This window comes from Hypanus sabinus, chromosome 4 (assembly GCF_030144855.1).
Source record: "Hypanus sabinus isolate sHypSab1 chromosome 4, sHypSab1.hap1, whole genome shotgun sequence".
NCBI lineage: Eukaryota > Metazoa > Chordata > Chondrichthyes > Myliobatiformes > Dasyatidae > Hypanus > Hypanus sabinus.
Window position 1 is genome coordinate 136,381,302 of NC_082709.1, and position 27,856 is coordinate 136,409,157.

Here is a 27,856-nt window from a genome sequence, read left to right on the forward strand (position 1 = left end):
TTGAAGCAGTTGTAAGCTGAAAAGATATGATGTTGGTTTTCTTTCCTTCATAAGAAGCTTCTATTTGATAAGAAATGGAAAGTAACATGTTTTAGCCATGGGCCCCTTTGATACTTTTAAACACTTTGAATTGATGTGATGGAACCTTTAATTTTATGGATTGAAGTTTGGTGAGCTAAAGTCAGCTCTGGTTAAACTAAAATAAGATTATCAGCCAAAGCTGCCTTGAAATTGTGACTTGTTAAGTGAAAGAAGTATTAGAAACAAGAAAGGCACATGCATAGTATATTAAGTGCAAGTTTATTTTTAAGGAATGATTGAAATGAACAGGATTTTGCGGTGCCATCTTAATGTGACTGTGGCAACTCAGTTCATTTGAATGTCTCAGTGGATGTCCAGATACAACAAAATGCTCTTGGCAAGGTTAAAATTCTCATTGCCAAAGTTGAATGACAGCAAATTGTTCGATTAAAAAAAATGCTTCCCCTCAGTTTCCCATTGTTGTCCAATATTGACAAAGTTATTTTAATAGAAGTCATGGACGAAGGGTTCTCTTTAGCCAGTGGGAATGTTACACTTTTTCAGAGAGTCTTTTGAGGGAATAGCCTTAAAATAATTCTTCTGTCCATCTGGTAATCACTTACTGTGACGGAGTTGGAATAGTGTATGGGGAGTCTTTGGCCCAGAAAACCTGTGAAATATTTACAGATTGAAGTGCTTTGATTCATGTTTTGCTACCAGTCTCAAGGACACGATTACAATACGATAAAAGCACATGTGGAAAATGCTTTTCTATAAAGCAGTCTTTGAAAGCAAATTTTTTTTTTTTGCTTCTTGTTCTGTGAGTATTGTGAAAGTGGCTGGGGTCATAAGATTCTTCCACAGGTGGAGTTGGATGTCCTTGAAGGTGTGGGGATGATGTACACCTTCTGCTCAATGTGGGGGAAGGGACTGTTTCTCAGTGCTATCTCAATTGCTCCTTATCTATTTCAAGTTCAAGTCTATTGTCATTGGCATCTATAGATGGGGTATAAATGCCATGAGAGCCAACATTTTGCATGGCTGCATAGTTCCTCACGAACATGTTGATTATAATTTAAACATAAGTTTATTAACTTCACTTACTCTTGTGCAAAAATAAACAACAAAATCAAGTAGTCACAGGTGAGGAATTTCACAAATCTGTGAGGATTTGACACTTTCTCAGAAGACTTTAAGAAAAGCCTTAAAATATCTCCTTTGCTAATTAGTGGAAAGGAGCTTGGAGAGGCTTGGGCTAGAAGATTGGTCTGGCACCTGATCTTGTGGCACATAGGTTTATGTATTTACCTACCTCTACTTCAATTGCAAAGCCCTGCCATAGATTGGAACAAGTCCTCTTCAGGGAACAGTTGTTGTTTCCATTTTGAACGTTTCTGTATGCCCAAAGTATTCAGATCTATTAAGAATTTTTAAATTATTAAGATCTTTAAGCCAAAACCCTTAAATCAAAACAGGAACATGTTGATTATAATTTAAACATAAGTTTATTAACTTCACTTAAGTGTAATTAATAGCATTAAAATTAAGTGAATGATTAAAATAGGTAAATTAGCTAACCTTTATTAATGTCGCCCTTAGCTATTCCCGTTGAATGAGTAGAAATGTGGTTGTGCAGCAGGTTAGTCCCTGCATAGTTCATTTAAATGGATGGTGTGGTATAAGTGTTGGGGAATTAACAGAACCACATGCCACTCTGCAGAACAACATGGGATTGTCAACAGTTCATGATATTTTCTTTGAACCTGGATGACCTGATCTCCTAGCAATAAGCTCTGTACATATTATTACAGAAATCACAAAGTTAGTACAGTTTATACAGGGAAAGAGTGGCAGTTACAAGGACAAGCCCTAATATTTTACCTACCATTTGATCATTAATTATTCCTTTGGACACTAATCCAATTCCATCTGAAGTCCTGTCTGAATTTCATTTGCTATTAAATAGCAATATTTTTAAAATGTTTAATTTTCAACAAAAAAATATTCACCTTGCTACTGTAGTTTGTAAGTGCGCAATAATGCTAATATATGTTGAATTTGGGAGTTCCATTTCTATGTATACTTAGATCCTGGGAGGATCTGGAGTGGGTTTTAAAAAGTCTGCTCTGTGGGAATCTTTACTCGGCATCTTTTAGATTGTTCAATTCCTTTTCATTGGAATTAATTATTTTGTATCAGACCCAAATGCAATACAAATGCTGGGTTTCCTGTGTTGGTGCTATGTTCTATGCACATGTTTTGCTCGTTCTAGGTTTATGGGTTTTAAATACAAGGAGGTTCCTCCTGGTATCATCCATGCATTTATCTATACATATCCAAGGTTTCCCAGGCTGTGAAGCACATATTTTCATAGATTATTTCTTGTGTCTTTTTTAATTCATGTAGCAAATCACAAAAACTTAGTCAACCATCAAGTTCACCTAGGAAATAAATCAGTACATTCCTTCCCAGTTTTCTTGGTTTACCTGGAAACTGATTTCCCTGTCAGGACATGTGAGCACAGAACTTTTCATTCACTGTGTGACTGTTCCTGAATCTGCATCCGACTCAAATCCTCATCTCTTTGAACTGAGTGGACAATTTTGTATAAAATTTAAGTTCTCAATGCCACCAGTTACTTTGACTGAGCTAGGTAACTATTCCATGTCCATGTCTAGCAGCAGGTGCAATTATCTTTATTATAATCATTTAATTTATTTATTACTTAATTTAATAATAATTTAAAAGTACACTGAAATGTTACCTTTGCTTGCCTACGAAATTTAACAGACAATTTTTGATTTACTGCTGTTTATCATACCATTTCTGTTACGTTACCTAATGTCATTTGTGTTCCTGACATTTGTACCATTAGGGTTGTCATTATTGATAAATGGCTGCTTTCTAGTAGCTCTAAATAAAATTGTGCATGCACTCAACTGAGCACACATACACTAATGATAGACTGTAGGCTCCGTGGTAAACTTAGAACTGTGATTTCTTTGTAGCTTATTAATATTCCTCAGTTTTTAGATGTGGGTGCATCTAGAAATATATACATAAAGTTCTACATTTTCCATATTGAATTAGATAATATTTTACCAAATTCAAGTTTCCATATAGTACGTTTTGCCCATTAGATATTTTTTCTTTCATCATGTTTTGTAATATTTGAGTTCCTGTGGTACATATTGATCTGCTAAAAACCAAGAATGGAATGGGTAGGTAACCGATAACTACTAGTCCTGTCATTTTCCAGCTTCTGTGCCGCCGAAATTAAAATAGTGATCACAGGGCTATTTGAATAAAACTCATTTTAATTTATGGCCTTGCTCTGCCTTATCATGAACATTGCCTACAAATCAGACACTGAGAAGCAGGGGGACAAATATTAACAATCAGTTTATTTTTAAATACTGATATTGCTTATTGTGTTCTTGAAATTGGAAATGTAAATTCACATAAACATACATTTCCTACTGCAATGAAGTACCATTGAAAAAAAGGTTATCTAATAACTCACACAGTCAAAGAAATAATACCACGCAGCATGTTTTAAGACTGTAACACTCCAGTTTGCCAAAGGCAGTAATTAGAAATGGTGCTTGATGTCGTGTTAGATGTTGTCCAGTATAAACAATGTTGAATAATATTGATGAATAAAGTGCAAGAAATTGGTGCATTATTTTAATCCACATATATTTATGAAGCCAACAGTGTGCCATTGCCTTCATTTTACCTAATATAATTAATGTGTTCTTTTGACTGGTGTGACATAAAAGAAAAAAAATGTTTTAAATAGGTGCAATTTCAATAAGAACTGATAATGAATCAGTTGTTGAATCCCCAGCTAATAGCACACTACACTACATACATACTCCAGCAGCATTAGGGTATGATACATAAGTCTTTGAAATTCATTCCAGTTAAAAAAAATGAATTCAAAGTATAGTCCAAATTGCCACTTCATTATATAATGTGTTTAATGCTAAAGACGAAGGTTGGTTTACTGGGCAAATGAAAGTATTCAGAAAAGGGAATACATAATTAGCATTTCTGACTAATTTAGGATAAGGGCAATTCAGATTTATTTTAATAAGTGCAAGAAGCAGGTTGCTATCACACAGCACCATCGAATATCATATCATAATATGCTGATGTATGATTGACTGGTGCACTTGGTGAATTAAGTTGAAATTTATTGACTCTTGGTGACTAACAAATAAAAGAGTTGGAAAAATTAAAATCACTGAGGCTGACCTGGTTTTCTATCATGGTTTACACTCTGTTCACTCCACACTTCATTGATCTGAAAGCAGACAGTATGACCTAAGGGTCTCTGATGTTACAGTATTATGGCCCTGGCCCTGAAAGGCTTTGAGTAAAGGCACAGGCCTTCTAGCTTTTCCAGATATAAAGAGTGGGAGATGAATTTTAATTTGTTTTCAGTGTGTCTGATATTTGGCGATATTTAAGAGTGTCAAGATTAAAACAAAAGAAAATGCAGCAGGGTAGTGTGGCAATTAGTGCAATGCTATTATAATGCCAGCATTCTGGACTCAGTTCCGCCTCTGTCTGCAAGGAGTTTGTAGGTTGGCCCCATGACTACTTGAGTTTCTTCTGGGTGCTCAGGTTTTCTCCTACATACCAAAGACATATGAGTTAATAGGTTAATATGTCATGTGAGTAATTGAGCTACACAGACTCATTGGACAGGAAGGGCTTATTACCATTTTGTATTTCTACCTAAAAGTTAAAAAAAATGCAGTTAATAAAGCAGCATAGAAGTTTTAATGCAAATGAATTAACATAAATAAACATAACTTCCCTTTTCCTCTGTATAATCACCATTTAAATTAATGGAGCCTTGGATGGTGAGGTATTACTGGGTGGAGGACCAGAGCTGATGGTGTTGAACAATGGAAGCTAGACTGATTCTTGTCACTGGACTGCACTGGGTGTGACATAACAAAAAGACTGATTCAACTTTCCACATATAAGACTCCAACTTTCCCATGCAACAGTGCAAACCTAGAGGTCTGGAATTTATCTGATGTTTAGTGACTTATCATCTAGTATTATGTTTATACATTGCAGTATTCCACAAACTAAATAAAATAAATCATTGTATGCATTGTATTGTACTAGTTATAATGAGAAATATCAAAGCAGTCTACAACTTAATGGAATGGTTTGTTCTGCAGAGATTTGTTTAATGTTATGAAACTTCCATTATTTAAAATTGAGTTAGAAATTATTTGTGGGGTACAAATCCAATGATTATATATTTCCACAATTTGTAAGAAAGTAATTGGGAATGTAGAGTTTGATATAGTGTTCAACGTTCAGGATATAATACAAATATCAATATACAGCATTTTACACCCTCCATTATGTAGCTCCACATTTGCTTGCTGTTGTGGGCGCAATCTTAACACGATGTTCTCTTTGAAAGCTTCTGATTTAAAATATGTTCATAGAATTTGTGCAGATAAGTCAAAGAAATAGAAACTCAACTAGGTCTCGATACACAATTTGCAATATGCTCTCAGCTCCAGATCTTATTATAGGTGGGCATAGAACAATAAAGCCCAATCTAGTAGCAAGGTAAGAATGACTTCCTCGATAGCGTAGCATAGCAGTTGGCGTGACGCTGTTACAGATTGGAGAATGGAGAATGACATTATCTGTACAGTTTTTGTATGTTCTTCCCATGACTGCATGGGTTTCCTCTAGTGCTCCAGTTTCCTCCCATGGTCCAAAGACGACCAAATAGAAGGTTAATGGGGTCACTGTTAATTGTCCTAAGATTCATCTATGTTAAATAGGTGGGTTGCTGGGTGGTGTGACTAATTGGGCCAGTAAGGCCTATTCTGCGCTGTATTTCAGATAAAATAAAAAAAACATATCCAGGCTGCATTTGATAGTGTGTGATTAATGGGAATCTATGAGCTGAGGGTATATGCTACAGAAACGAAGATAATTGTGGTTGTAGAAGGTCATCTCATCCCTATGGTTTCTGGCATTGCCTTGAATTTATGAATTTTCAAAAACTAACTCAAAGTTCAAGTTCAAAGTAAATTTATTATCAAAGTGCATATATGTCATAATGTACAACCCTGAGATTCATTTTCTTGCGGGTAACTGAATAAATTCAATAACCATAATAGAATCAATTAAAGCCCACGCTGATGGGGTGGACAACCAGCATGCAAAAGACAACAATCTGTGCAAATATAAAAATAAAAGAAAACAAGAAATAATAATAATAATAATAATAATAATAATAATAATAATAATAATAATAATAATAATAAAATATGCAATAAATATTGAGAACATGAGATGAAGAATCCTTGAAAGTGAGGTCAGAATTTGTGTGAACACTTTACTGATTAGGCAAGTACAACAGCCTGATGATTGAGGGGTAATAACTGTTCCTGAACCTGAAGATGTCAGTCCTGCTGGCAGCAGCGAAAATAGAGCATGACCTGGGTGGTGTGGATCCCTGATGATGGATGGTTCTTTCCTGCAACAACACTCCATGTAGATGTGCTCAGTGGTGAGGAGGGCTTTACCGTGATGGACTGGATCATATCCACTACTTTTTGTAGGATTTACCATTCAAGGGTATTGGTATTCCCTTACCAGGCTGAGATGTGACCAATCAATGCACTATCTAACACACATCCATAAAAAATTGCCAGAGTTTTAGATATTTCTTCACATTTGGACTTATGTGCTGGGCCCAAGACAGGTCCTGTAAAATGATAACACCAAGGAATTTAAATTTGCTGACCCTCTCCTCCTCTGATCCCCAAATGAGGACTGGCTCATGGACCTCTGGCTTCCCCTTCCTCTTCCTAAAGTCAGTAATCAGCTCCTTGGTCTTGCTGACATTGAGTGAAAATTTTTTGTTGTGGCACCACGGAACCAGATTTTGGTTTTGAGGAAATGATAGTACTGAATGCTGAGTTGCAGTGGATAAAAAGCATCCTGGTGTATGTATCCTTGCTGGCCAGATGTACCAGGGTTCAGTGAAGATTAAATGAAATAATTTTCTGCTGTGGATCTGTTGTGCAGTAGGCAAATTAGAGCAGATCCAAGTCACTTCTCAGGCAGGAGCTGATATGTTTCATCACCAACCTCACTAAACACTTCATCACTGTGGATGAAAGTGCTACTGGACAAAAATCATTGAGGCAGGTTACCACTTTCTTCTTAGACCTGAGTATAATTGATGCCTGCTTGAAGCAGGTGGGTACCTCAAACTGCTAAAGCGGCAAGTTAAAGATCTTAGTGAATGCTGCAGTCAGTTGATCAGCACAGATATTTAGTGCTCGGCTGGATGCCCTATTTATGCTGGATGTTTTTTGTGGGTTCACCACTCACCCATCAGCCTCAGGGACTGATATCAAAAGTTCATCGAGGGCTGTGGAAGTTCATAATAGTTCCTCCGTTTTGACAGTCAAAGCGAGCATGGAAAGCACTGAGCTCATCTAGAAGCAAAGCCCTGTTGTTGCCTTTGTCATTTGATTTTACTTTGTAAGTGATTATAGCATTCAAACTCAGCCACAACTGTTGAGCTTCCTTCATTGATTCAGATGGCTTTCTGGAGATCATACCTGGACTCCTTGTAACATTTCTGGTCACCAGACTTGAATACCTCAGATTTGGTCCTCAGCATGTTACAGATCTTCTGGTTTATCCAAGGCCTCTGGTTGGGGAAGACTCATCTACAACTGATTTTATAAGGTCTATCACAACCATATTCATTCAGATCTACAGACAAATTCTTGAACATGGCCCTGTTCACTAACTTGTAGTGATTCTATAGTCGCTGCTCTGCCTCCCGCAGTCGCCTCTTTGTAGGCAATGAAAGATTGTGGTTGTGCTTGAACTGAATGCAGGAGGGACTATGTTCATCACAGTTACTAGACACATACTGTAAATTATTGCTTGTTTATGATTTGTTCAATGGGCTCTGCTCCTAATTGTGGCAAAATTATCATGAAAGTCAAAAATATCAATTCAATCAAAAATTATGGAGTGGTGGGTCTTACTCAACTCTGTAAAATTCTGTAAAAATCTTGAAATTATTGTGAATGAGTTTATTGTATGACTGTGTAAATTTGCTTGAATTAGCTTTAGCTTACCTTATCTAACAAAGTTGATTAAGTGAAACTGAATTCAATAGCCTGGAAAACAGAGGATGAATGTGAACTCAGTTGAGAAACACACATAAGGTGCTTTATTTTGAAGCCAACTTCAGCTGAGTCAAAACTAGGTCTGGGAATTGCTAAAATCTGAAGCAACAGATACCTTGCCAATGCAATTGGCCTGCTGTGTTGCACATCCTCCGTTTCAAACTTGAAATTAACATTACACTCCACTTTTAATCACTGGGCCATATTTTTTACAATGTTAATGCAATGTTTTGTTTACTGCCTGTGGTTATACTATTTTAAATAGACTAATAGCTTAACTAATTTAACTAAGTTAAGCTACCTAAAATATCTTGAGCATTCAATATGGTGTCAAGGAGCGGTACCTCGGAAAGGTGTTATCCATCATTAAGGACCCCTGCCACCCAGGACATGCCCTCTTCTCAGTGTAACCATCAGGAAGTAGGTACCAAAGCTTGAAGGCACACACTCAGCAATTCAGGAACAGCTTCTTCTCTTCTGCCATCTGATTTCTAAATGGACATTGAACCCATGAACACTATCACACTACATTTTTATTTGAATTTTTTGCACTGCTTATTTTATTTAACTATTTAATATACATATCTATAATTGCTGTAATTCAGTTTTTTTCAATATTTATTATGCTTTGCATTGTACTGCTGGTACAAAGTTTACAAATTTCTCGACATGTGTTGGTAATATTAAACCCGGTTCTGATTCTATTATTGCTTTAAATATTGCATCATATATTATTGGTGCATTCACTACTTTTTTGTAGATTATTGGTAGAATTACAAAATCTCATATTCTTACTTGGCATGCAGATAGAATTTTTCAATTTCAGGGAACTCACATCCTTCACCCCCTCCCACCCAAGGTTCTCTTGTCCAAAAGACTTTACTGTTCACCAAGTATTTTTGTTCCCGTTATTCACCTTTCCAATCCCCTCTCTCATTCTGGTCCCATCTGATCATCACAAAATCTTCCACTTCCAATCTGGTTTCACCTATCACCTGGGAGCTTCTATTCTACCTACCCCACCCCTTCCCACCTGGTTACATACATCCATCATTCTCTCTCCAACTGATGCCAACTATTACCAACCAGCCTCTTTGTCTCCCCTCCCCCACCCCAACCATCATAATTTTGTACTTCTATGAACTATCTTTATCTTTCCCTCAGTACTGATGCATGGATTCAACCTGAAATAGCTGACTGCACATCTTGGCTCCAAAAATGCAGCTTCACCCATTGAGTTCTTCTAGCATTGCTTTTACTTTTTTTCTTTTTAAAATATTCATTACAAATAATGGAAGTCTGAAGTGCTGGAGTTGCATATTCTGACCTGAAATGTTAACACAGTTAATTTTCCTATAAATCAAAGCATTGAGTACAGAAGTTGGGATGTAATGCTAAAGTTGTACAAGGCATTGGTAAGGCCAAATTTGGAATATTGTGTGCATTTCTGGTCACCGAATTAGAGGAAAGATATCAATAAATTAGAGAGAGTGCAGAGACGATTTACTAGGATGTTACCTGGGTTTCAGCAATTAAGTTACAGAGAAAGGTTGAACAAGTTAGGTCTCTATTCATTGGAGCGTAGAAGGTTGAGGGGGGATTTGATCGAGGTATTTAAAATTTTGAGAGGGATAGATAGAGTTGACGTGAACAGGCTGTTTCCATTGAGAGTAGGGGAGATTCAAACTAGAGGACATGATTTGAGAGTTAGGGGGCAGAAGTTTAAGGGAAACACGAGGGGGTATTTCTTTACTCAAAGAGTGATAGCTGTGTGGAATGAGCTTCCTGTAGAAGTAGTAGAGGCCAGTTCAGTTGTGTCATTTAAGGTAAAATTGGATAGGTATATGGACAGGAAAGGAGTGGAGGGTTATGGGCTGAGTGCGGGTAGGTGGGACCAGGTGAGATTAAGGGTTCGGCACGGACTAGGAGGGCCAAGATGGCCTGTTTCCGTGCTGTGATTGTTATATGGTTATATAGTTATATGATGCCTCAGGTTTTCAACATTTTCTCTTTGTTATTTCCGGTTTCCTTCGCTGCCGATTCATTTTAATATTCATGCAATGGGACTTCCTTCAAACAGTTTAGTAGTTGAAAGGGGGGGGGGGGCCTTAATTTCATAAGGTCGAAATGAAATAGGTGAGTGGTATTAAATTAATAGGCATTTATTTCCTTAGTTCTGATGCTGCCTTCAGTAATAAGAACTACTGTATACAGTTCTGTATTCAATAACTTCTGTGTAAGTTATGAAATTCTGTAGCAATACCTCAATGCATTGAAGTATTTGTCATGAAACCAGATATTCAGTGTCAATAGCTCTTGGAATTATTTCAGTATTTATAGGCTATGTATCATGTGTTTAGACATTAACTTCAGAAACTGTAATTTAACCTACTACAAGTAGAACATGAATAACAAGCTCAATGTTTCACAAGAGATTGCGCCAATTACATTTTACCTCCTGTATTGGATTTGTAATATTGTTCCAGTGGATTTAGAGAGCATTCTTGACAATGGTTTCTTGCATAAAAAGATCTTAAATTATCTGCAGAATAAATAGGTGAATAGAGTATATTTGAACCCAAGTTGGAATTGTATAGTTAATTTAACAAATACCCCATTTTTAATATTTTTCAGTCAAATAGAACCACAAAAAAGAAGCAATTTTTATACATTTGTAGAAGTGAAAGTTTTAAAAAAAATTTTGGTTTAGTAATAGTCATTTAAGAATGGTCTTAATACAAAAACCTCAAATTTTGCCTGAATGTTGTAGAGATATCCCGTGGGTTCAAATGCTAAGATAACACAGCTATCACACCCTGAATATTCATATTGGAATGATAATATTATTAGTCAAGCAGAAATTACCTCTCTTTAGATTTTAATCTAAAATCATTAAGTCTGTTATTCCCTGCCAAGTAAAGTGCTTCTTAGAACATACTTCTTTAACCAAACTTAAATTAATTTCCCATAATATCCCTTGTTTTGATCCACAAGGTTGTACTTCAGAGAGTTTGAGGTGTACTGTTCTGAAGCTCTCAGTTATGTTCCTGTTGCTTCATACCAGTAACAAATACTGCTGGAAGCTAGCTTGATTGCTCTGAGTTATTGATTTTGGCTTTGATATATAACTAAATCAATGGATATTAGTGAGAGGACATGCAATAGCACTGGGATAAAGTTATCAGATCCAATTCATTAGAAATTTTTGGTTATGTCCAGCAACATAGTGTAATGTGCAATTTTTTATAATCCATTATGTTATTGTACCAAAATTGAATTTTTTTTTTCCTGAAATCTCTCATACTGAAACAAATTAAGAATTTCATAACACACTTATTTTAGTACAAAATGTAAACAATTGGCATTTGAATGTTTATGCTTGTTTGCATTAAGGCTGTATTTTCTTTTATTGTTTATACTGATTGTTCTATGACTTCCCAAACTCTTAGCCTTGCTGTGCATAGTCTGCTTCAGCAAATGTACAAGTACATGTTATGCAAGTTTCTTGAATGCATCTCTAAGCTGATCAAGCTGAAAATTTGCACTTGAAATTTTAGATCCTGTAGACATAAAACCAGGCTAGCTGGTGGCACACTGACATCAGCGCCAGACTCTGGAGCGAAGGTTCCTGAGTTTGAATCCAGTCGTGCCGTTCTCAGGCACGCATTCCATCCGTGCCGGGTTGAGTGTCGAGCTCGCAACTTCGTCAAAATAAAAACAACTGCGCTGTGAGAAGGACTTGGGGGACCACTCACTTAAAAAAAAAGTGGTCACCGAGGCTCTGGCAGAGTATGACACACAAAAAAAAGGACATAAAACCATCTTTCCAGAGACCACTGAATTGCTTTCAGAGCTTTAATTCCATTATTTTGACATTAAAATGACTTGAAATCAAATCTGAAATAAACTTATGTGACTTCACCTACTTAACTATGCTTTGTGCCCATTATACATAAATGGTAGTTTAATGGCTTCAAAATTCAGTTTACACTTGTGTTCTACCAGTTTACATCCTGGGGGATATAGTACAGGGACTAATCTGTAGTTTTTCTGCTCAAGTAGCCAAGTGTAGAAAAGCAATGTGATTTAGTCTAATATGTAAATAATACTAAAATGATTGACCTGGATGAAAACATCAGTGGATATGAAAATGTTACATAAATTACAAGTGGTAGAGTATTATACAAGAATTTATAGATTCTATTTATTTCCAGGCAAAATAACCATACAATGTAAGTCAAAATGTACCTGCGCGTTGAACTATAAGACAAAACAGCAGTTAAAACATTGTGAATATATTCTAACACAGAAAATGTTGGAGAAACTCAGAAGTTCAGGCACCATATGTAGAATGAATAAACAGTTGACATTCATCAGGACTAGAAAGGAAGGAAGAAATAGACAGAGTAAGAAGGTGGAGAGAGCAGAAGAAGAGCAAAGCTGAAAGGTGAAACTAGATGGGTGGGGAGGGGAATGAAGTAAGAACCTGGGAGATGATAGATGAAGAAGGCGAAGGCGTAAAGAAGAAATCTGAGAAAAGTTATATTCTGTTGCCTTAGTATATACTCTTCGATATAGATAAATGTCAACTTCATAAAGCACTATTAAATACTCTAGTATTGATTTATTCATGGGTCCTTTTAACCTCTTCCTGTGCACTGGGGATTTAATATTTGTTGCCTAACATTGAGTAGTTATAGCTTCACAGTACAAGTAGAGTCCATAGGATGATGCTTGCAAAGCTATGAAAATCAAAAGGCTGAGGGAACACAACTCTCCCTCTCTCTCTCTCACACTAGAGGTTAGCAACTCTAGAGGGAGAGGAAGTGTCAGCATTTTGGATCAAATTCCTGCAACATGACCAAGAGATGAAGAGCAAAGATAGCCAACATAAAGAGGAGTGGGGTTAGCTGGTGGACTGAGGAGGGATGAACCAAATAAATCCAGGGGAGTTGGGAGATGAGTGAAGCTGGATAGTACGTGGAGGCGGAGAGAAGAAAGTGAGCAGATTGGGTCAAGTGGGGAGTTAATGTGGGGGCAGCTTGAAGGGTTATAAGCAGGAAATGAAAGGCTGCCCATACAAGAATCTGATGTAAGAAAAATTATATTGGGAACTATCAGGTAAAGTGAAGGGTACATGGAACCAAAAAAAAAAGTGGAGGTGTTGAAAATCAGAAAGAAAGAGCAATGAAGACAGAAAATCACTGAGATGTTAGGGGAGCATACTTCAACTTTCCAAACATTAATGGTTTTGGGAAGAAAAGCTTAGTGGAGTGGAATTGTTAACTTAGAAGAACTTTTTGAACCAGTAGTCTGGCTATAGAGGGAACAGACGACCTAATAATAGGGAATATAGACAGGCAAGAGGTTGAAATGACAATGGCAGAGCATTCTGGAAATGGTGACCATAACTCCAGGAGTTGCAAGGTTCCAATAAAATTGGATATGAGTGGTGAAGAAGTTAAGATCCTGGATTGAAAAAAAAGACCAATTTCACTATCACAGTTCAAGATCTGGCAAAAGGAATCTGGGAACAACAAAGCCAGATGGGTCTTCAGCTGACCTGCGCTGTAGATCAGGGAGAGAGATGGTGAAATTCCAGAACATGTTATTAAAAAAGAGGCATTGGGTGTCATAGTGGACTGGAAGTTGGGTACATTCTCTGAGCCTAATCAGGTGCATTCTTGGGTCCTATGGGAAGCAAGAGAGAATGAAACTAGGAGCTTAACAGGTTTTAAATTTTTGTTGACCACAGGTGAGACACCAGATGACTGGATGATAGCAAATGTAGTACTTTTATTCAATAAGGACGGTGGGAATAAGTTGGGTGACAATGGCCTATGCATCTAACATCAGGGATGCACATGTTATTGGAAAAAGTCCTGAAGGACTGGATTAATATAGTCTTGGAAAAGCAGGGATTCATTTAAAATAATTAGCATGCCTTTGTGAAGGGGATCAATTTAATTGATTTTTTCAAGAGGTAACAAAATGTGTTAATGAAAGCAGTATACTTAACCTCCATAGACTTCAGTAAGCATTTGGTAAGGTCCCACTTGGGAGACCTGATCCAAAAGGTTAGAGCCCAGAGCACATACGTTTTAAGCATTTGAATCTGTTTGGCTTAGAGGCCTGTGGAATCGCTGCTGAGGGATGTGATTAATTCAGAAGGGTGCTCACTAGTCCGTGGGGGTGAGATGAGGCAAATAGCCTGTTCCTATGTTGTCCAATTCTGATTCTAAGACGAGTTTGGCAGATCAGACTGGTAGTAGAAGTTGGAGCACAATGGTAATTCAAAGTGACAGTAGTGCAGTATAGAGGTTTCTGATAGGACTGTCACTGTTTCTTATATGCATTTATTATTTATATATCAGTGTATGAGATGTGAAATAGGATCTAGTGCTATCCTAGTATATATAACCAATAAACTCTTCTCGGGCTTCCTTCAGGGTACAGGTAGAGATTGTAACCCTTGTTTTGATGACAAACTCTGCTATCTTCATCAACGATGATGCCTTAGGTAGTCTTTAGATTAAAGGAAGTTATTGGTATGTAATATGGGTAGGGTGACAACAGATGTAATTTAACTCTGATGTGTGAGGCGATGTATCTGGGAAAACTAATAAGGGTAAGTCAGGCAATCGATGGTAGTGCCCTTGGGAGTATTGAGGAACAGAGAGAGACATTGGTGTATAAATCCAAGTTTTCCTCAATATTGCAGTAAATGTTGGTAGGGTGGTAGAGAGGACATATGAAATGCTTGCTTCATTAGCTCTGGCATGGAATAGCAGGGAGCTTATAGTACAGCTTTATAGTATGTTGGTTCAGGCACATCTAGACTAGTGTGCACACCCAGCTCACCACACCATATTCAGTAATGAACATGATTGTTCTAGAAAATTGCAGAGGAGATTCATCAGAATGTTTCTTGAGATTATAGAAAGAGACCACGTAGGCTAAGTTGTTTTCCTGAGTTGACCTGAGAAGGCTGAGGAGTGGTCCCTTAGAAGTATGCAAAGTTAGAAGGGGTCTCCAGAAAGCAAATAGTTGGAAAGCTTTCCTCATATGTCAAAAAAGCTAACTATTACAGGTTCAGGCAGAAGAGAAGAGATTTAGAAAGGGTCTGAGGCAGAATTGTTAAGAAGCTTGTGCAATCTGTAGTGAACTGCCTCAGTGGGTGGTGAAAGTGGATATGCCCAGAACATTCAAGGAGAATCTAGATGAATACTTGAATTGCTAATGTTTAGAAAGCTATGGACCACATGCTGATACATGAGGTTAGTATTGATTGACCATTGATTGTCATCATGGATATGATGCACTATATGTTTCTCTGGATGGGTTCTGTTAGTGCCTTTGCGATTCCGAGGCTTTTTGGCCCTGTGGATGAGCCAGTTCTATGCCGGTACCACCGACTGAAGTGTCATAGGAGAACATTGAATATTGGAAAGAGTGGATATCGGGAACCGCTGTCTGTCTCTCTGCCTCTTTTACTCTCTCTCTCTCTCTATCTCTCTCTCGCTCTCTCATTCTCTTACTCTCTTCTCCCCTGCCACTCATTGATGGTGGTGGCGACTCTCAAGTCAGAGAACTCGAAAGAAAAGTAACATGGCAGACTTTAATACTGTAATCAACGAGTTGTTTTGTTTTTATTGGCCTCCATTCTCACTGTGTGACACCTCGCTGCCTCTTTACTAGGGAGGGAGGGAGCCTGTGGTCTGTCGAATTGTCAAGTGAACGATTAGCTTTTCTGCACTGCAGTTCATGGTCTCTCTTGGGGGCTTTGCTATTGCTTGCTTGGTGAGTGGTGGATGCTAATGCTTTTTGACTGTAATAAGTGGGGGAGCGTTGGTGCTTTGCTGCTGCTTGTGTATGGGAGTCAGGGAAAGGAGCTTTGGGTTTCCGATGTTTTTATTGTCATTCATTCTTTGGGGCACTCTTCTGATTTTATAGATGTCTGCAGAGAGCAAGAGTTTCAGGTTGTATATTGTATACATTCTCTGATATCAAATGGAACCATTGAACTATTGAACTATATAATTCTAAAATGCTGGAAGTACTCTATACAGCAGTTAACAACTAAACAAAAGGAAAACAAAGATAACATTTCAGGTGGTGTCCTTGACATTAAGGATGGATATTAGGATGAGCTGAGAACAGTGCATCGAGAAAAGCAAGTTAACATCGGATTATTGCAGGGTATTTGACCTGAGATGTTAAATTTTTTCTCTTTCTGTTGATATGCCTGAATGACTGTTTCTAACATTTTCTGTTTTCACTAAACTGTGAGCCTGATATGCTTGACTTATTGACTTATTGGTGTATGCTGAAAGGCATGTTCTCATATTAAATACATGTTTACAAACAAGTGTTTTAAATTTAAATTGGAAATATGTGTTGTTACTGAAAGCTATTAATAATTATCAAAACTATTTTCAGTATTTCATACAGAATGAATAAGAAGGGATTGAAATATGCAGTTGTTTCATGGAAGTTGGTGATTTTCTCTGCAGGGGATTTCATTCTGTAATGAAATAACAACAGAACCTTCTTGTTAAAGATTGTGTCAAATTACTGTATTAAAATAGATAAATAGTCTTTTCTTGAAACCTTGCTTAAATGGCCTTGAAGGTTGTTAAAGTAATTCTGAAAAAATTTTGCCCATGCAGAATTAAATGAATTGTTAATTTTTCTTCAGCTATTTGTCAAGTGCAGTATGCATTTCAATATTATACTAAAATGAATACAAAGAAGCACAGACATATTACAATAACAATTGGAGAAATTAAATATTAATCATGTTTCAGTTCTTTAAATGGCAAACATATTACTGCAGTTTAATGAGAGAACAAATATTGAAGTATATTGCCAAAAGATTACGACAAATCTTCTTCAAAATATCAGGCAGCAGATGGAATATACTTAAATGGAAATTCAATATATTTCTTGTTTAACTGTATATTGCTCTTAAAAAATACTTTTGGTAGGATATATTGCAAAAAGAAGTTGTCTCAACTGAGTGCTTTTAAGTGAGTAAATGCTAAAAACGTTTAGACTGAATCACCATCAGTGGTGATTGATGGCGATCCAAATAATCTGCTGAGCTGTGCACGTAGAATATCTGTGACCTGAGCTATTCTCTTCATTATAAACTAGATAGTTAAGTGAAAATGATGTACCATGCATCACCTTTAATTTGACAAGCACAGAAATATGGATCAAATAGTTTTGCACAGTTTCTGCACATATGCAATTGCTTTGTATTATACCATTTTATTATAGGAATGTTAAAATACATTGGCTTCCGGTTAAGTGGGACACATGAAGACCAGTACATTTTGGTCCAATTAAGCCGCTGCCCCAATTAGCCAAGGTTTCATGGAGGTAGTTAAAAAAGGTATAAAAAAGATAAATTATCATCTAACTGAGTAACAAGTTATGTATTTAAATGAAATACATGATAAATTGGAACGCTACCAATGCTACAACTGGACTATAAAACCATGTGCTTGCTTCTAATAGTTATCAATGCAGGAATCCATCTGGTAGATGCTGCTGTGTACGGGGTGTCCTGGGAGGGTTAGCACCTCCGTTGAAAGGGCTTGTTGTGTTCATTTCGAGGCAGCTCATTCACCTTCGGCCCCCACCGAACACTCAGCCCTCACCTGTGGCTCCAAGTGGCTGTTTACATACAACAAAGTCCACACCCCAGTACACTACTTTGGTAGGTGGGTTAAACCAGATGAGGGTAGCCAGCGGACCTCATATCCTGGTGAACTCTGTCGGAATGGGTGACTGTGATCTACAGTAAGGTCCAATGGCCAAGAACATGGTTCTACAAAGCTTTATGGAGAGCAAAAGGCACGATAAGACACAGAAGAAGTCCCACTGAAACCAAGGAAGACAGCAGTGTGTGATGACTACTCATACTTCTGGACTCAGACTTCTGAGGTTGACAGAGTGGAATATCCCACTGCAATGTCTTTTCAACTTTAAGAACTCTCTCGCACAGATTTCATTGTCATCATCGGATACACCGGCCAACCAACACACTGACATGTTCTTTTGATTGACTATAGGTGAAGAAATTTAGCACACACACTTAGTGCAGATAATGGACTGCCTTCATACAAACTTTCAATGATTACATCCTCCAAATCTTCATTATCATTGTAACATGCAACATGATTTTCATTATCATCAAACTGTTTATAGTTCCTAATATGTTGAATTAGTGAAATTATTTCATTTTCACCCCCAGCCATTTCTGGCATCTCCCAAGCCTCAATGCCTGAAACTGCAGTGAGAAAGCAATTCTAAATTGTCTTACTGCTTATTTTTGCTAACTATCATGACAAAATCACTGCTTTTTGAATACAAATCCATGCAGCAGACACTATTTTAAAAACTGCTCGCACTAAGCTCAGTGGCCACACAAGTATAAATAGTCTTGAATGCAATTAAGCAGCATAATGTCCCAAATAAACAAAGGGAATGCCAGCTCTTGATAAGAGTTGTGTCAAATCAGTGGCTGCCCTGATTAATCTATTGATCAATTAACCAGAATCTACTCTATGAAAACATCTAAGGTGTGGGGGAGGAGTTATTCCATTTCCCCAAAATTCAAAATGCAGAATGAAAACCTATTCTCAGATCAACTAAACTAATGCTTTGAAATTCTCATATTACTAAAATAATGAAATGCATTTGTAAAGTTGAAAGTATAAGCTTTTGTGCAAAGAGAGAATTAAATATTATTTATTAAAGAATCATTGTACAGATTTGCCCTAGAACTAATTAAGACTGACAGCTGCTTCCCTAGTGTGTTGTCTACTTTATGCTTGTATGAACATTAATTTACTTGAAAATTCTTAAAGCGAATTAGATCAATTGCCAATTCACTGGAAACTAAGCTATGTAATTTTAGGTAGAAACAAGAGAAAATCTGCAGATGCTGGAGATCCAAGCAATACACATAAAATGCTTGAGGAACTCAGGAGGCAGGCAGCATCTATGGAAAAGAGTAGAGCCAATGTTTCGGGCCGAGATATTTCAGAGTCCTGCTGAAGTGTCTTGGCCTGAAACTTTGTACTCTTTTCTATAGATGATGCCTAGCCTGCTGAGTTCTTGTAGTATTTTGTGTGTGTTGCTCAGATTTTGGGGTTAGAAATATATTTAGGTGGGTGAATTGTTTATACTTTCCTCATTCCATCAAACATCCCAGAAGAAAACAATGAAGCAGTTGTGTGCTGCATTGAATATTTTAAACTCAAACTATTGATATGATAATTCTGTAATAATTCATCCAGCTTTGCATGTTCTAGTACCACATTTGAGTGGAATACTGAAGAAGAAGCATATTGAAAATGATGGACATCATTCTGTCATAAGTGTCCTTTGATCTTTTGTCTTTTTGTGATTCCTGACAACTGGATGTATTTCATGACTTTACACCTTTAAAATAATGTAACACAAATCCTCCTTTTTTGGACTATTTATTTTTATTGTTAATAGTAATTGTTTACTTTTACATTGTACTTCTGCAATGAATCTGATTCTGATCCTCAAATGCAGTTCAATTCTGTTTTGCTGGATCATGTATTTAAAAGCACTTAAGTAGATTTAACCAATGTTTAGAATATTACATTTATCAAAGGTATATTAAATCACATCAGAAATGGAGGAAAATGAAGGTAAATAAACAAAAAAATTATATAACTTGACATTTTAATGAAGGTCAGAAGACCAGTTAAATGTGTTCACACATATAAGGGTAGCCACAGTCAATGTAGTGTTGAGATGCCAGGTAGAAAGAGTAACTAAACCTCTCACCTCACCCAATTCTAGAACTCCTACTGGCCAAGTTGAACTGGGACAATGTGGTATATCTGATAAACCAAGAAAACTGTTGCCTTTCCCAAAGCTCAGATTGCCCCATTATTCTAACTGTGTAATTCCAACGTTATCAAGAAATCCAAGTGAATTGCACCACATTGAACATGATCACAGCACATTTTTCTAATCTACAAAAGTCTCACTCAGCAGGTGATAGCAAGGCATTTATTTTGAGGAAGAGAAAAATACAAATTTCAGATGTAAAAATATAACAGTAATTCTGAAAAAAAAGACAAATAATTGTGATACGAGACACAAGTAACCCTGCAGATGCTGAAAATCTTGATCAACACAAAAATTTGCTGGAGAAATTCAGCAAGTAAGACAGCATCTAAGGAGTGAAATAAATAGTTGACATTTTGGGCCAAGACCTTTAATCAGGAAGTGTGATAACAGTGTTTTAGATTCTCAAACATTAGGTTGTGGGTTGATGACTGGATATAAGGGAATAAGCATATGAAAAAAGAGACAGGATAGATAAAGGACAGCAATAGTGGTAGTAGGTGATTAACTTAACCAATAACAAGAGAAAAATAAACCGTAAATTTGTGACCATTTAATACTATTACTAACAGAGCTACAAACCTGTAAATTGAGAAAAGGAGCATTGGTAAAACTTATCAAATGATGAGCATCAACTTTGTAACCAGTGCAGGAATTACAAATGTTTTGATCTTCTGAAATCATAAGAGCAAGCACTATCAATGGTTAACAGTTTTTGAAAAGGTAGGAAAGGATCTTGGTTGAAAATATTTAAAAAATTATCTTGGAGGCAACATGAGTTTATTTTCAAATGTCTGTTCCATTTGTGGTGAAAGGACCATTTGTGGTGAAAGGAATCCAAGGACACATTAGTTCCTAAGATGACAATTTTTTTTGTAGTTAAGTTAGTTCAGCTTCTGAAAGCAGCAAAGATTACATCTTTTCACCAATAATATTTTTAACTGGTGGGGATTTTAACTGGTGACATAAAGGTCTTGTACCAAATTGTTGAGAGGAAAGGACTCCAGGGAAATTGAATTCAAGAAATCATAACAAGAGAATATTATCAGCTGTAGTGTATACACAAGAAAGCCTGCAGGTGCTGAAAATCTAAAGCACCATATACAAAATGCTGGACGAACTCAACAGACCAGGCAGTATTCATGGAAACAAATAGTTTTCAAATTGAGACCCTTCTTCAGGACTGGAAAGGAAGGAGGAAGGCACCAAAATAAAAAGGTAGGGAGAGAGGGAAGAAGAATAGCTAGAAGATAATAGGTGAAGCCAGGTGGGTAAGAAAGGTAAAGGGCTGGAGATGAAGGGATCTGATAGGTTAAGAGAGAGGACTATAGAAAACTGGGAAGGGCACCAGGGGGAGATGATATGTGGGTGAGAAGAGGTGAGAGGCTAGAGTGAGGAATAGAGAAGAAGGGAAAGGAAGAAAAAATTGATATTCATGTCATCAATTGGAAGCTACTCAGATAGAATATAAGGTGTTGCTTCTCCACCTTAAGGGTGTCCTCATCGTGGCATAAATGAGTTCATAGACCAACATGTCTGAACAGGAATATTGGCCACCGGGAAGTTTCCCTAATTGTGGATAGGCCGGAGGTGCTCGATGAAGCAGTCCCCCAATTTACGACGGGTCTCACCAATGTAGAGGAAGCAGCATTGGGAGCATCAGATACCATAGGTGACCCCTATTATAGACATAAGGGGGGAGGTGATTGGGCAGGTGTAGCACTTTGGCCCCTTGCTGAGGTAAATGTTGGGAGGGATGAATAGGTAAGAGAATCACAGAAGGAACAATCCCTACAGTAAACGGAGAGTGGGGCGGGGGGGTCAGGGAGATAAGCACACAAAAAATGCAGAAGGAACTCAGCAGGCCAGGCAGCATCTAGGAAAAAAGTACTGTCAACGTTTTGGGTTGACACTTCTCAGCTTTTTACTTCATCCTTTCCCCTCTAGGTTTCACCTGTCACCTGGTGTTTCTCTTTCTCCTCCTTTTAAATCTACTCCTCAGTTTTTTTCTCAGTACTGCCGAAGAGTCTTGGCCTGAAACATTGACTGCACTCTTTTCTTAGATGTTGCCTGGCCTGCTAAGCTCATCCAGCACTTTTTGTGTGCTTCTCAGATTTCTAGCATCTGCAGATCTTCTCTTGGTTGTGGGGGGAGATAAAGATGTGTTTGGTGGTAGGGATCCCTTTGGAGATGACACAAGTTTCAGAGAATGTTCTGTTGAATGTGGAGGCTCATGGGGTGGTAAGTAAAGACAAGGAACTCTATCAGTGTAAGGGCAGAGGGAAGATGGGGTGGCATGGCTATCTGGGAAATGGAGGAGATACAGGAGAAGGCAGCATCAACAGTGGAGGAATGGAACCCCCTTTCTTTGAAGAAAAAATACATCTCTGATATCCTGGAAAGGGAACCTTCATCCTGGAAACAAATGCAGCAGAGACAAGGGAACTGAGAAAAGGGAATAACGTTTTGACAAGAGACAGGGTGGGAAGAGGTATAGTCAAGATAGCCATTGAATTCAGTAGGTTTATAAAAGATGTTGGTTGACAGTTTGTTTCCGGAGATAGAGAAAGAGAGATCAAGAAATGGGAGGGAATTGTCAGAAATGGAACAAGTGAATTTAAGAGCTAAATGGATGTTGGAGTCAAAGTTGATCAAATTGACGATCTCAGCATGAATAAATAAAGTAGCACAAATTCAGTCATCAATGTAGCGGAGGAATAGTTGGGGAGCATTACTAGGGAAGCCTTAGAACAGGGACTGTTCTACGACACAAACAAAAAGACAGGCATACAGGTTCCCATAGCTACCCCTTGAGTCTGGAGAATGTGGGAGGAGCCAAAGGAGATATTGTTGAGGGTGAGGACCAATTCTGCCAGTGGGGGCGGAGGGGAACTGCTTGGTTCTTTCACTGAGAAAGAAGCAGAGAGATTATGGCCTTTTTGATGGTTGGGAGGGGGTGGTGTAGAAGTAGGTAAGGATGGTGAAAATGAAGTGGAGTCAGGACCAGGGAATTGAAAGATAATGGGAGATTAAGAGTATGAGAAGTGCCACTGAGATAGGTGGGAAGTGACTGAGCCAAGGGGATAGAATGGAGTTGGGTTATGAAGACATGAGTTCAGTGCAGCTATAGTATATATGATCTATTTTTTTGCTGCTATCTCACTTTCAACCAATGTGTTACCTGCAACAACATATTATGATCAGGTTAAGAAGTCAATATAACAGTATTTCTTGAGCTGTTTCATGGAGTATCAACTAACTTTTGACCATGCAACATATGATATGAATGCCAGTATTGCAAACATGAACCAGTACTGCAAAAGAGAGTGGGAAGATAAAAAGTTAGGAAGATGAAAACTGCAAGCTGAGACGATCAGAGCTGAGTAGACTGCCACTGTTCTGTGCCTAGAGCCATGGATAAAGCATGGATAGGAGGATAGAGAAGATTATACTGATGTGGATCGGAGAGCAAGTGGAGAGATTCAAAACCATGAACGATAATTTGAAATTGAACTGTTGTGTAATTAAGAACCTTTTTCGATCCATGAAAAATGGTAATTGGTGGGAGCTGGTCTGTGGGGAACAAGGCTATGAATGACCTCAAATTTACAGAGGTTAGAATGTTGTGAAAGGCCAGCAAGGCACTTCTTGGAATGGCTACGTTGAGAAATAGCAAAGGGATCAATGAGCGTTTCAGCGTTTCAGCAGTTGATAAACTCTAGAAATGTTACTACTCTTAAATATTGGTATTGGTATTGGTACTCTTTTGGAAGAGGACAGCGAGGCTTGAGAGGAAGTGCGGCGGTGGCCATTTTTAAATTGTCCAATTGCTTCTCAGATTGGAGTTCTGAGAGGCGGGACTGCGCAGACGCGTGAAGGAGGCCCGGGAAGGAGGGAAGATATATAAAGGAGATACTGAGTGAGGTAGTTCTCTTTTGGAAGAGGACAGCGAGGCTTGAGAGGAAGTGCGGCGGCGGCCATTTTCAAATTGTCCAATTGCTTCTCAGATCGGAGTTCTGAGAGGCGGGACTGCGCAGGCGCGTGAAGGAGGCCTGGGAAGGAGGGAAGATATATAAAGAACGCCGCCTTAAGAAGCGGGCAGCTTCATTTGCGGGCAGCGGAGTGAGCCGGGCGCAGAGTGTAGGGCTTGGGCTCAGAGGGCTTAGGCGGAAGAGGGCACAGTAGGCTTATCTTTTAGTTCTTGTATTTTCAGTTATTTGGGAGGTATGAGTGTGAGGGCAGCTTGTTGTTCTCGGTGTCGGATGTGGGAGATCCTGGAGTCTCCGAGCCTTCCGGACGTCCACATCTGCGCCAGGTGCGCCGAACTGCAGCTCCTGAGGGACCGAGTTAGGGAACTGGAGCTGCAGCTCGATGACCTTCGCCTGGTCAGGGAGAGTGAGGAGGTGATAGAGAGGAGTTACAGGCAGGTGGTCACTCCGGGACCACAGGAGGCAGATAGGTGGGTTACAGTCAGGAAGGGGAAGAGGCAGGTACTAGAGAGTACCCCAGTGGCTGTACCCCTTGACAATAAGTACTCATGTTTGAGTACTGTTGGGGGGGACAGCCTACCTGGTGGGAGTGACAGTGGCCGAGCCTCCGGCACAGAGGACGGTCCTGTAGCTCAGAAGGGTAGGGTTAGAAGAGAGAGGTCCATAGTAATAGGGGACTCAATAGTCAGGGGCTCAGACAGGCGTTTCTGTGGAGGTGACCGGGAGTCCCGGATGGTAATTTGCCTCCCTGGTGCCAGGGTTCAGGACGTTTCTGATCGCGTCCAAGATATCCTGAAGTGGGAGGGTGAAGAGCCAGAGATCGTGGTACATGTAGGTACCAATGACATAGGAAGGAAAGGGGCAGAGGTCCTGAAACGAGAGTATAGGGAGTTAGGAAGGCAGTTAAGAAGAAGGACCGCAAAGGTAGTAATCTCGGGACAGTGAGAGTAGGAATAGAATTAGGTGGAGGATGAATGCGTGGCTGTGGGATTGGAGCAGGGGGCAGGGATTCAAGTTTCTGGATCATTGGGACCTCTTCTGGGGCAGGAGTGATCTGAACAAGAAGGACGGGTTACACTTGAATCGTGGGGGGACCAATATCCTAGCGGGGAGGTTTGCTAGGGCTACAGGGCGGACTTTAAACTAGTAAGATGGGAGGGCGGGAGACTATTTGAGGAGACTATGGGAGAGGAGGTTAGTTCACCAGTAGAGCAAGTAAATAGACAGTGTGTGAGGGAGGAAAGGCAGGTGATGGAGAAGGGATGCGCTCAGCCCAAAGATGTAGGGGAGAAGAAAGAAAAGGATAATAAATTTGAATGCATTGTTAGGGAGGGAAAGAGAGGAGGAGATGGAGAGTATCTTAAATGTATCTATTTTAATGCTAGGAGCATTGTAAGAAAGGTGGATGAGCTTAAAGCGTGGATTGATACCTGGAATTATGATGTTGTAGCTATTAGTGAAACATGGTTGCAGGAAGGGTGTGATTGGCAACTAAATATTCCTGGATTTAGCTGCTTCAGGTGTGATAGAGTAGGAGGGGCCAGAGGAGGAGGTGTTGCATTGCTTGTCCGAGAAAATCTTACGGCGGTGCTTTGGAAGGATAGATTAGAGAGCTCCTCTAGGGAAACCATTTGGGTGGAATTGAAGAATGGGAAAGGTGCAGTAACACTGATAGGAGTGTATTATAGGCCACCTAATGGGGCGCGTGAGTTGGAAGAGCAAATGTGTAAGGAGATAGCAGATACTTGTAGTAAACACAAGGTGGTGATTGTGGGAGATTTTAATTTTCCACATGTAGACTGGGAAGCTCATTCTGTAAAAGGGCTGGATGGTTTAGAGTTTGTGAAATGTGTGCAGGATAGTTTTTTGCAACAATACGTAGAAGTACTGACTAGAGATGGGGCAGTGTTGGATCTCCTGTTAGGGAATGCGATAGGTCAGCTGACAGATGTATGTGTTGGGGAGCACTTCGGGTCCAGTGATCACAATAGCATTAGCTTCAATATAATTATGGAGAAGTACAGGACTGGACCTAGAGTTGAGATTTTTGATTGGAGAAAGGCTAACTTTGAGGGGATGCGAAGGGATTTAGAGAGAGTGGATTGGGTCAAGTTGTTTTATGGGAAGGATGTAATAGAGAAATGGAGGTCATTTAAGGGTGAAATTATGAGGGTACAGAATCTTTATGTTCCTGTTAGGGTGAAAGGAAAGGTTAAAGGTTTGAGAGCACCATGGTTTTCAAGGGATATTAGAAATTTGGTTCAGAAAAAGAGGGATGTCTACAATAGATATAGGCAGCATGGAGTAAAGGAATTGCTCGAGGAATATAAAGAATGTAAAAGGAATCTTAAGAAAGAGATTAGAAAAGCTAAAAGAAGATACGAGGTTGGTTTGGCAAATAAGGTGAAAGTAAATCCGAAAGGTTTCTACAGTTATATTAAAAGCGAGAGGATAGTGAGGGATAAAATTGGCCCTTTAGAGAATCAGAGTGGTCAGCTATGTGTGAAACCGAAGGAGATGGGAGAGATTTTGAATGATTTCTTCTCTTCGGTATTCACTAAGGAGAAGGATATTGAATTATCTAAGGTGTGGGAAACAAGTAAGGAAGTTATGGAACCTATGACAATTAAAGAGGTGGAGGTACTGGTGCTTTTAAGAAATTTAAAAGTGGATAAATCTCCGGGTCCTGACAGGATATTCCCCAGGACCTTGAGGGAAGTTTGTGTAGAAATAGCAGGAGCTCTGACGGAGATCTTTAATATGTCATTAGAAACGGGGATTGTGCCGGAGGATTGGCGTATTGCTCATGTGGTTCCATTGTTTAAAAAGGGTTCTAGAAGGAAGCCTAGCAATTATAGACCTGTCAGTTTGACATCAGTGGTGGGTAAATTAATGGAAAGTATTCTTAGAGATAGTATTTATAATTATCTGGATAGACGGGATCTGATTAGAAGTAGCCAGCATGGATTTGTGCGTGGAAGATCATGTTTGACAAACCTTATTGAATTTTTTGAAGAAGTTACGAGGAATGTTGACGAGGGTAAGGCAGTGGATGTAGTCTATATGGACTTCAGCAAAGCCTTTGACAAAGTTCCACATGGAAGGTTAGTTAAGAAGGTTCAGTCGTTAGGTATTAATGCTGGAGTAATAAAATGGATTCAACAGTGGCTAGATGGGAGATGCCAGAGAGTAGTGGTGGATAATTGTTTATCGGGATGGAGGCCGGTGACTAGCGGGGTGCCTCAGGGATCTGTTTTGGGCCCAATGTTGTTTGTAATATACATAAATGATCTGGATGATGGGGTGGTAAATTGGATTAGTAAGTATGCCGATGATACTAAGGTAGGAGGTGTTGTGGATAATGAGGTGGATTTTCAAAGCTTGCAGGGAGATTTATGCCGGTTAGAAGAATGGGCTGAACGTTGGCAGATGGAGTTTAATGCTGAGAAGTGTGAGGTTCTACATTTCGGCAGGAATAATCCAAATAGAACATACAGAGTAAATGGTAGGGCATTGAGGAATGCAGAGGAACAGAGAGATCTAGGAATAACTGTGCATAGTTCCCTGAAAGTGGAGTCTCATGTAGATAGGGTGGTGAAGAGGGCTTTTGGAACGCTGGCCTTTATAAATCAAAGCATTGAGTACAGAAGTTGGGATGTAATGCTAAAGTTGTACAAGGCATTGGTAAGGCCAAATTTGGAATATTGTGTGCAGTTCTGGTCACCGAATTATAGGAAAGAT